Source organism: Arachis hypogaea, chromosome 3 (genome assembly GCF_003086295.3).
Source record: "Arachis hypogaea cultivar Tifrunner chromosome 3, arahy.Tifrunner.gnm2.J5K5, whole genome shotgun sequence".
Taxonomy (NCBI): domain Eukaryota; kingdom Viridiplantae; phylum Streptophyta; class Magnoliopsida; order Fabales; family Fabaceae; genus Arachis; species Arachis hypogaea.
In genome coordinates, this window is record NC_092038.1 from 91,941,049 (window position 1) to 91,952,926 (window position 11,878).

The window sequence follows — 11,878 nt, forward strand, 5'->3', positions numbered from 1 at the left end:
GCTTTTCTTTTAATTTTCGAATTTGCATGACCTTAGTCTCTTTTTGATCTTTAAAAATTCTAAGTTTGGTGTCCTCTTTGTGTTTTTCCCTTAAAATTTTTGAAAAATTAGTGTTTGATTTTCTAAAAATTTTAAGTTTGGTGTCATTTTGTCGTTTTTCTCTTTCCTCATTTCAAAAATCATATCTTTTTCATAAAAAATTTTCAATCATATCTTTCTAATTGCTAAACTCAAAATCCTTTTAATTAACTAATTGATTCAGTTTTCAATTTGCTTTGATCTTATTTTCTTTTGATTTTCGAATTTTTTTAGTTTTTATTTTCCTCTTGTTTTTATTTTATTTTTCGGTTAATTAAAAAAAAAAACAAAATTTATCTATTTGCAATCCATATCATTTCCCTTTATCCATTATGGACTTAAGTGAGATTGATCAGTCCAAAAGGACTCTGGGGTCATATGCTAACCCCATTACAGCTGCATATGGGAGTAGCATCTGTACACCTCCCATCAAAGCAAGCAGCTTTGAGCTAAATCCTCAACTCATTATCATAGTGCAGCAAAATTGCCAGTATTCCGGTCTTCCACAAGAAGAGCCTACTGAGTTTCTGGCACAGTTCTTACAAATTGCTGACACAGTACATGATAAAGAGGTGGATCAGGATGTCTACAGACTATTACTGTTTCCATTTGCTGTAAAAGATCAAGCTAAAAGGTGGTTGAATAGAATCCAGTGATTCTTTTGCGTCTGTCACTAACGCCCCGCCCTCAGGAGTTTGAAGCACGTCACAATCATTCAATCATTGAATCCTACTAAGAATACCACAGACAAGGTTAGACCTTCTGGATTCTCTTGAATGCCGCCATCAGTTCTAGCCTATACCACGAAGATTCCGGTTAAAGAATCCAAGAGATATTCACCCAATCGAAGGTAGAACGGAGGTGGTTGTCAGTCACACGTTCATAGGTGAGAATGATGATGAGTGTCACGGATCATCACATTCATCAAGTTGAAGAACAAGTGATATCTTAGAACAAGAACAAGCAGAATTGAATAGAAGAACAATAGCAATTGCATTAATACTCGAGGTACAGCAGAGCTCCACACCTTAATCTATGGTGTGTAGAAACTCCACCGTTGAAAATACATAAGAACAAGGTCTAGGCATGGCCGAATGGCCAGCCTCCCAATGATCTAAGATAGCCTCAAAACAATGATAACTACCCAGATATGATCTAAGAACTAGATGTCCAAAGATGAAAAATACAATAGTAAAAGGTCCTATATATAGAGAACTAGTAGCCTAGGGTGTACAGATATGAGTAAATGACATAAAAGTCCACTTCCGGGCCCACTTGGTGTGTGCTTGGGTTGAGCAATGAAGCATTTTCGTGTAGAGACTCTTCTTGGAGTTAAACGCCAGCTTTTATGCCAGTTTGGGCGTTTAACTCCCATTTTGGTGCCAGTTCCGGCGTTTAACGCTGGGATTTCTGAGGGTGACTTTGTACGCCGGTTTGGGCCATCAAAGCTTGGGCAAAGTATGGACTATCATATATTGCTGGAAAGCCCAGGATGTCCACTTTCCAACGCCGTTGAGAGCGCGCCAATTGGGCTTCTGTAGCTCCAGAAAATTCACTTCGAGTGCAGGGAGGTCAGAATCCAACAGCATCTGTAGTCCTTTTTGGTCTCTGAATTAGATTTTTGCTCAGGTCCCTCAGTTTCAGCCAGAAAATACCTGAAATCACAGAAAAACACACAAACTCATAGTAAAGTCCAGAAAAGTGAATTTTAACTAAAAACTAATAAAAATATACTAAAAACTAACTAGATCATACTAAAAATATACTAAAAACAATGCCAAAAAGCGTACAAATTATCCGCTCATCAAGACGGAATGATCCGCAGATGTGTACCCAGAGAAGAAGCACAAAGGATCCTATGGCACTGCCATGGATCACAGTATGGAGGACATTTTGGAAGTGAGCGAACAGCCACTAAAGTCCTCCAATGTGGCTTCTACTGGCCTACTCTCTATAAAGATGCCCGAGAGTTTGTGCGTAACTGTGACAGTTGCCAAAGAGCTGGTAACTTACCTCACGGATATGCCATGCCTCAACAAGGGATATTAGAGATAGAATTGTTTGATGTATGGGGAATTGACTTCATGGGTCCATTCCCACCATCATACTCAAACACTTACATTCTGGTGGCAGTGGACTATGTATCTAAGTGGGTAGAAGCAATTGCTACACCCACTAATAATACCAAGACCGTGCTCAAATTCCTCCAGAAACACATCTTCAGCAGATTTGGTGTTCCTAGAGTACTAATCAGTGACGGGGGCACTCATTTCTGCAATAGACAGCTATACTCTGCTATGGTTAGATATGGAATTAGCCACAAAGTAGCAACTCCGTATCATCCACAGACAAATGGGCAAGCTGAAGTCTCTAACAGAGAGCTCAAAAGAATCCTGGAACGGACTATGATAGCCCGAAGAAAGGATTGGGCAAAGAGCTTGGATGATGCTCTGTGGGCATATAGAACAGCATTCAAGACTCCTATAGGAACCTCTCCATACCAACTGGTGTATGGGAAGGCCTGTCATCTGCCCGTGGAACTGGAACATAAAGCCTACTGGGCAACCAGATTCCTAAACATGGACGCTCAGTTAGCTGGTGAAAAAAGATTGCTCCAGTTAAATGAGCTAGAAGAGTTCAGACTCAATGCCTTTGAAAATGCAAAAATTTATAAGGAAAAGGCAAAGAAGTGGCATGACAAGAAGCTGTCATCCAGAGTCTTTGAGCCGGGACAAAAAGTCCTGCTCTTCAACTCTAGGCTCAGATTGTTTCCAGGAAAACTCAAATCCCGGTGGAGGGGTCCGTATGTGATTACAGGAGTGTCACCATATGGATATGTTGAGCTTCAGGATATTGATTCCGACAGAAAGTTCATTGTTAATGGACAGAGAATCAAGCATTATCTTGAAGGCAATTTTGAGCAGGAATGCTCAAAACTGAGACTTGAGTGATTCTCAGTAAAGGTCCAGCTAAAGACAGTAAAGAAGCGCTTGCTGGGAGGCAACCCAGTCATTAACAGGTTATATGTTTTGTTTTTACAAAGGCAAGTATCAAAAATGAAGGAATTCACAGAGTTACAGAAGGATTAGCGCAAAAAGTAGAGAAAAAGAGCTTACTGGCAAAAAAACGCCAGTAAGGGGCATTTTGGGCGTCATTCTGGGCGTTTAACGCCAGTAAAGGTACCATTTTGTGCGTTAAACGCCAGAATGGGCACCATTCTGGGCGTTTAACGCCAGGTGTGCAGCATCCTGGGCGTTTTAGAAAAACGCCCAGTGATAAAGGAATTCTGGCGTTTAACGCCAGCCAGGGCACCTGGCTGGGCGTTAAACGCCCACAAGGGGCAACAAATGGGCGTTAAACGCCAGAATGGGTGCCATTCTGGGCGTTTAACGCCAGAAAGGTGGGGAACCAAGATTTTGATTTCCAATCAAATTTTCTTCAAATTTTCCTTTTCTTACCCATACTTTTCTACATAAATACATCTCAACCTTTCATCATTCACTTTCAAATCTTCAAAAATCTAAAATCACTCTTCAAATCTCTCAAATCAATCCAAAATCTTGTTCAAAAACTCACCCTTCTCTCAAATTCTTTCCATATCTTCTCAAATCTCCTTTCAAATTTTTCTTTTTTTCGAAATCTCTCCTCCCCACTTTATAAATACACGTTCAGCCCCCTCATTGCCCCACACCATTCGAATTTGCTCCTCCTCCTCTCTCTCTTCTTTCCTTTCTTTTGCTTGAGGACAAGCAAACCTCTAAGTTTGGTGTGCTTTTCCGTGATCACTAAGCCAAGATTCATCAAGATCATGGCTCCTAAGGGAAAACAAACCAATTTAAGAGGAAAGAAAGAGAATAATCCAAAGAATCTTTGGAATCAAGAGAAGTTCTTAACCAAAGAACATGAAGACCATTATCACAAAATAATGGGTCTGAGGTCAGTGATCCCGGAAGTTAAATTTGATCTGAAAGAAGATGAATATCCGGGGATCCAAGAGCAAATTCGAAACAGAGGTGGGAAGTTCTAACCAATCCTGAGATAAAGGTTGGAAGGAATATGGTTCAGGAATTCTACTCAAATCTGTGGCTAACAGATAAGCAGAGAATGACTGGAACTGCTTACCATACCTACAGAACCATGGTCAGAGGGAAAGTTATGTACTTCCATCTGGACAAAATAAGAGAAATCTTCAAATTGCCTCAACTGCAGGATGATCCTGAATCCTTTAATAGGAGAATGGTGAGAGCAGATAAAGGGTTGGATCAAGTTCTAGAGGACATATGCCTCCCTGGAACTAAGTGGATAACCAATTCAAAGGGTGTCCCAAACCAACTCAAGAGGGGAGACCTCAAACCAATTGCAAGAGGTTGGCTAGACTTTATTGGGCGTTCCATACTGCCCACTAGCAACCGTTCTGAGGTCACCATCAAGAGAGCAGTGATGATTCATTGCATTATGCTTGGAAAAGAAGTGGAGGTTCATCATGTGATTGCTTGTGAGATCTACACAATTGCAAATAAGAATTCCACTGAAGCCAAATTGGCTTACCCAAGCTTGATCTCCTTGCTCTGTAAAGAGGCTGGGGTGAAGATGGGAGTAGATGAATTCATACCCATTGAACATCCAATCACCAAGAAGTCAATGGAAGGACAAATGCAAGAAAACTCTATCAAAAGGAGGGCGCAGGAGTTCCTCCCTGAATTCCCTGAAATTGGCTACTGGGCCAGCCTAGAAGCATCTATCACCAAGTTGCAAGAGACTATGGAGCAACTTAAGGAAGAACAGCAGAATCAGAACTGCATGCTCTGCAAATTGCTGAAGGAACAAGAGAAGCAGGGGCATGAACTCCAAGAGCTGAAACGCCAGAAATTCTCCCCTCAATTTGAGGGAGCATCCACTTCTCAAAATCAAGGTTGTTGAGTCCTAACTCTGTGAAAACCTCTATTATTAGGAGCCTAGTTTAAATTTTTGTTTTCTATTTTTTTTAGTCTCATCTTATATCTATCTTTGAGTCTTGTTCTTAATTCATAACTAATAAAATTTAAAATTCATGTCTTAAAGCTATGAATGTCCTATGAATCCATCACCTCTCTTAAATGAAAAATGCTTTAATCACAAAAGAACAAGAAGTACAGGATTTCGAAATTTATCCTTGAAACTAGTTGAATTAGTTTGATGTGGTGACAATAATTTTTGTTTTCCGAATGAATGCTTGAACAGTGCATATGTCTCTTGAATTTGGTGTTTTGAGAATGTTAAAAATTGTTGGCTCTTGAAAGAATGAGGAAAAAGAGAACTGTTATTGAGGATCTAAAAAATCATCTAATTGATTCTTGAAGCAAGAAAAAGCAGTGGATATAAAAAAAATTCGAAAAAAAAGAGAGAAGAAAGAAAGAGAAAGAAAAAGAAAGAAATAAAGTTGTGATCCAAGGCAAAAAGAGTGTGCTTAAGAACCCTGGACACCTCTAATTGGGGACTCTAGCAAAGCTGGGTCACAATCTGAAAAGGTTCACCCAATTATGTGTCTGTGGCATGTATGTATCCGGTGGTAATACTGGAAAACAGAGTGCTTTGGGCCACAGCCAAGACTCATACACTAGCTATGTTCAAGAATCATTATACTTAACTAGGAGAATCAATAACACTATCTGAGTTCTGAGTTCCTATAGATGCTAATCATTATGAACTTCAAAGGATAGAGTGAGATGCCAAAACTGTTCGGAGGCAAAAAGCTACTAGTCCCGCTCATCTAATTGGAGCTAAGTTTCCTTGATATTTTGGAGTCTATAGTATATTCTCTTCTTTTTATCCTATTTTGATTTTCAGTTGCTTGGGGACAAGCAAAAATTTAAGTTTGGTGTTGTGATGAGTGGATAATTTATACGCTTTTTGGCATTATTTTTAGTATGTTTTTGGTATGATCTAGTTAGTTTTAGTATATTTTTATTAGTTTTTAGTTAAAATTCACTTTTCTGGACTTTACTATGAGTTTGTGTGTTTTTCTGTGATTTCAGGTATTTTCTGGCTGAAATTGAGGGTCCTGAGCAAAAATCTGATTCAGAGACTGAAAAGGACTGCAGATGCTGTTGGATTCTGACCTCCCTGCACTCGAAGTGGATTTTCTGGAGCTACAGAAGCCCAATTGGCGCGCTCTCAACGGCATTGGAAAGTAGACATCCTGGGCTTTCCAGCAATGTATAATAGTCCATACTTTGCCCAAGATTTGATGGCCCAAACCGGCGTGGCAAATCAGCCTCAGAATTTCCAGCGTTTAACGCTGGAACTGGCATAAAACTTGGAGTTAAACGCCCAAACTGGCATAAAAGCTGGCGTTTAACTCCAGAAAAGGTCTCTACACGAAAATGCTTCATTGCTCAGCCCAGGCACACACTAAGTGGACCCAGAAGTGGATTTTTACGTCATTTACTCATTTTTGTATACCCTAGGTTACTAGTTTACTGTTAATAGGATCTTTTGACATTGTATCTGTACCTCATGACACTTTACACGTTTCTTTGTGTACTTTCCAGGGCATGAGTCTCTAAACCCCATGGTTGGGGGTGAGGAGCTCTACTGTGTCTTGATGGATTAATGCAATTACTACTGTTTTTCATTCAATCATGCTTGCTTCCATTCCAAGATATTACTTGTTCTTAAACCGGATGAATGTGATGATCCGTGACAATCATCATCATTCTCAACTATGAACGTGTGCCTGACAACCACCTCCATTCTACCTTAGATTAAGTAGATATCTCTTGGATTCTTTAATCGGAATCTTCGTGGTATAAGCTAGAACTGATGGCGGCATTCAAGAGAATCCGGAAGGTCTAAACCTTGTCTGTGGTATTCTGAGTAGGATTCAATGATTGAATGACTGTGACGAGCTTCAAACTCCTGAAGGCGGGGCGTTAGTGACAGACGCAAAAGAATCACTGGATTCTATTCCGGCCTGATTGAGAACCGACAGATGGATAGCCGTGCCGTGACAGGGTGCGTTGAACATTTCCACTGAGAGGATGGGAGGTAGCCACTGACAACGGTGAAACCCTTGCATACAGCTTGCCATGGAAGGAGCCTTGCGTGCTTGAAGAAGACGACAGTAGGAAAGCAGAGATTCAGAAGATGGAGCATCTCCAAAACCTCAACCTGTTCTCCATTACTGCAAAACAAGTACTTATTTCATGTTCTTTTGCTTTTCACAATCAATCCTGATAATTTCTGATATCCTGACTAAGATTTACAAGATAACCATAGCTTGCTTCAAGCCGACAATCTCCGTGGGATCGATCCTTACTCACGTAAGGTATTACTTGGACGACCCAGTGCACTTGCTGGTTAGTTGTGCGGGGTTGCAAAAAGGTGATTGCAATTTCGTGCACCACCTGGCGTGCCACGCTTTCAAGCCAAAGTGGCACACCCAAGGTCTTCTTCCTTATCTCTATGCTTCTGAAAATTTGTACCAGCATGGCACGCTCAGGGTCTAGCGTGCCACGTCCTTCTTAAAGCTTGATGAGCGGATAATTTATACGCTTTTTGGCATTATTTTTAGGTAGTTTTTAGTAGGATCTAGCTACTTTTAGGGATGTTTTCATTAGTTTTTATGCTAAATTCACATTTTTGGACTTTACTATGAGTTTGTCTGTTTTTCTGTGATTTCAGGTAATTTCTGGCTGAAATTGAGGGACCTGAGCAAAATTCTGATAAAAGGCTGACAAAGGACTGCTAATGTTGTTGGATTCTGACCTCCCTGCACTCGAAATGGATTTTCTGGAGTGAAAGAACTTCAAATGGCGCACTCTCAACGGCTTTGGAAAGTAGACATCCAGAGCTTTCCATCAATATATAATAGTCTATACTTTATTTGAGACTAGACGACGTAAAATGGTGCTCAACGCCAGTTCCATGCTGCATTCTGGAGTCAAACGCCAGAAACACGTCACGAACCAGAGTTGAACGCCAAAAACATGTTACAACTTGGCGTTCAACTCCAAAAGAAGCCTCAGCTCGTGTAAAGCTCAAGCTCAGCCCAAACACACACAAAGTAGGCCCCGGAAGTGGATTTCTGCATCAATTACTTACTTCTGTAAACCTTAGTAGCTAGTCTAGTATAAATAAGACATTTTACTATTGTATTCGGTGTCTTTTGACCACGTTACATCTTTGGATTGTATTTTTTGATCTTTTGATCACGTTTGGGGGCTGGCCATTCAGCCATGCCTGAACCTTCATCACTTATGTATTTTCAATGGTGGAGTTTCTACACACCATAGATTAAGGGTGTGGAGCTCTACTGTACCTCAAGTTTCAATGCAATTACTACTATTTTCTATTTAATTCTGCTTGTTCTTATTCTAAGATATTCGTTGCACTTCAACATGAAGAATGTGATGATCCGTGACACTCATCATTATTCTCACCTATGAACGCGTGACTGACAACCACTTCCCTTCTGCCTTAGACCGGGCGCATATCTCTTGGATTCCTTAATCAGAATCTTCATGGTATAAGCTAGAATTGATGGCGGCATTCATGGAAATCCGGAAAGTCTAACCTTGTCTGTGGTATTCCGAGTAGGATTCCGGATTTGAATGACTGTGACGAGCTTCAAACTCGTGATTATTGGGCGTGATGACAAACGCAAAAGAATCAAGAGATTCTATTCCAACATGATCGAGAACGACAGATGATTAGTCGTGCTGTGGCAGAGCATTTGGACCATTTTCACTGAGAGGATGGGATGTAGCCATTGACAACGGTGGTGCCCTACATACAGCTTGCCATGAAAAGGAATAAGAAGGATTGAAGGAAGGTAGTAGAAAAGCAAAGATCCAACAAGGACAAGCATCTCTATACACTTATCTGAAATTCCCACCATTGAATTACACGAGTAACTCTATCTTTATTTCCTGCTTTATTTACTATTCTAAAACTCCATAATATTTATTATCCGCCTGACTGAGATTTACAAGGTAACCATAGCTTGCTTCATATCAACAATCTCCGTGGGATCGACCCTTACTCATGTAAGGTATTACTTGGACGACCCAGTGCACTTGTTGGTTAGTTGTGCGGAGTTGTGGCTAAGTGTGATTCACGTTTGAGAGCGCTACTAAGTTTTTGGCGCCATTGTTAATGATCACAATTTCGTGCACCAAGTTTTTGGCGCCGTTGCCGGGGATTGTTCGAGTATGGACAACTGACGGTTCATCTTGTTGCTCAGATTAGGTAATTTTCTTTTTTATTTTCTTTTCAAAAAGTTTTCAAAAATATTTTTCAAAATTTCTCACCTGTTTTCGAAAATTTTCAGAGTTTTCAAGAATGAATCCTAGAGTTTCATATAACATGTTTTAGCTTGGCTGGCTATTAAGCCATGGCTAATTCACAGGATTTTGATTGAGGACTTTGGATTCATTACTTTCTTTTTCCTATATGTTTTTCGAAAATATAAAAGAAAATCCAAAAAATTATAAAATCATAAAAACCAAAAATATTTTGTATTTCTTGTTAGAGTCTTGAGTCAATTTTTAAGTTTGGTGTCAATTGCATATTCATATTGTTCTTGCATTTTTTCGAAAAATTCATGCATTCATGGTGTTCTTCATGATCTTCAAGTTGTTCTTGGTAAGTCTTCTTGTTTGATCTTGATGTTTTCTTGTTTTGTGTCTTTTGTTGTTTTCCATGTGCATCTTTGCATTCATATTTTATAAGCATTAAAGATTTCTAAGTTTGGTGTCTTGCATGTTTTCTTTGCATCAAAAATTTTTTTCAAAAATATGTTCTTGATGTTCATCATGATCTTCAAAGTGTTCTTGGTGTTCATCTTGACATTCATAGTGTTCTTGCATGCATAATGTGTTTTGATCCAAAATTTTCATGTTTTGGGTCATAATTGTGTTTTTCTCACTCATCATTAAAAATTCAAAAATAAAAAAAAATATCTTTGACCTTTTATTCTCAAAATTTCGAAAATTTGGGTTGACTTAGTCAAAAATTTTTTAAAATTAGTTGTTTCCTGTAAGTCAAGTCAAATTTTCAATTTTAAAAATCTTATCTTTTCAAAATCTTTTTCAAAAATCATATCTTTTTCATTTTTTTACTATTTCTCGAAAATTTTAAAAATTATTTTTCAAAAATCTTTTTCTTTATTTTATCTTTATTTTCAAAAATTATGCTAACAATCAATGTGATTGGTTCAAAAATTTAAAGTTTGTTACTTTCTTGTTAAGAAAGGTTCAATCTTTAAATTCTAGAATCTTATCTTTTAGTTTCTTGTTAGTTAAGTAATTAATTTTAATTTTAAAAAAATTAAATCTTTTTTAACCATATCTTTTCTATCTTATCTTCTTATCATATCTTTTTATCATATCTTTTTATCATATCTTTTATATCATATCTTTTCCAAAAATTTTATCTTTTTAAAAAAAAAACTTTAATTTCAAAAATATCTTCTTATCTTCTTATCTTTCCAAAATTGAATTTCAAATCTTTTTCAACTAACCAACTAACTTTTTGTTTGTTTCTTATCTTTTCAAAACAACTTAACTACTTCTCCCTCTCTAATTTTCAAAAATATCTCCCCCTTTTTCAAAATTATTCTTAATTTAATTAATTATTTTAAATTTTAATTTTAATTTTATTTCTTATCTTAATTTTCGAAAATCACTAACTCTTTTTCAAAATTTATTTTCAAAAATTTCTCTCTCTCATCTTATTCTGATTATTTATTTATTTACTAACACTTCTCTTCACCTCTCTTCATCTCAAATCACTGCCCCTACCTTTAACCTTTATTCAGACTATTCATTCTTTTTCACTCTTATTCCCTTTCTTCTTCTACTAACAATAAGGAACCTCTTTACTCTGACATAGAGGATTCCTCTTCCTTTTCTGTTCTCTTCTCTTTCATATGAGCAGGAACAAGGAAAAAGGCATTCTTGTTGAAGCTGATCCAGAACCTGAAAGGACTCTGAAGAGAAAACTAAGAGAAGCTAAATTACAACAATTCAGAGACAACCTTGTTGAAATTTTTGAACAAGAAAAGGAGATGGCAGCCAAACCTAACAACAATAATGCAAGAAGGATGCTTGGTGATTATACCACACCTACGTCCAAGTTTGATGGAAGAAGCATCTCAATTCCTGCCATAGGAGCAAACAATTTTGAGCTAAAACCTCAATTAGTTGCTCTAATGCAACAAAACTGCAAGTTTTATGGACTTCTATCAGAAGATCCTTACCAGTTCTTAACTGAGTTCTTGCGGATCTGCGAGACTGTTAAGACTAATGGAGTAGATCCTGAAGTCTACAGGCTCATGCTTTTCCCTTTTGCTGTAAGAGACAGAGCTAGAACATGGTTGGACTCTCAACCTAAAGATAGCCTGGACTTCTGGGATAAGTTGGTCACGGCCTTCTTGGCTAAGTTCTTTCCTCCTCAGAAGCTGAGCAAGCTTAGAGTGGATGTTCAAACATTCAAACAAAAAGATGGTGAATCCCTCTATGAAGCTTGGGAAAGATACAAACAGATGACCAAAAGATGTCCTTCTGACATGTTTTCAGAATGGACCATGATAGATGTATTCTATTATGGTTTATCTGAGTTCTCTAAGATGTCACTGGACCATTCTGCAGGTGGATCCATTCACCTAAAAAAAATGCCTGCAGAGGCTCAAGAACTTATTGACATGGTTGCAAATAACCAATTCATGTACAATTCTGAGAGGAATTCCGTGAATAATGGGACGCCTCAGAGGAAGGGAGTTCTTGAAATTGATGATCTGAATGCCATATTGGCTCAGAAC

At 38.2% G+C, this 11,878-nt stretch overlaps 1 non-coding gene across 1 annotated transcript; it reads right to left on the reverse strand.

The window, feature by feature from the left end:
• Positions 1-11,524: 11,524 nt before the first annotated feature.
• On the reverse strand, positions 11,525-11,628 carry LOC112793052 (small nucleolar RNA R71). The gene has a single exon (XR_003197762.1). It is a non-coding gene; the product is annotated as a small nucleolar RNA R71 (small nucleolar RNA).
• Between the last annotated feature and the right edge of the window lie 250 nt (positions 11,629-11,878).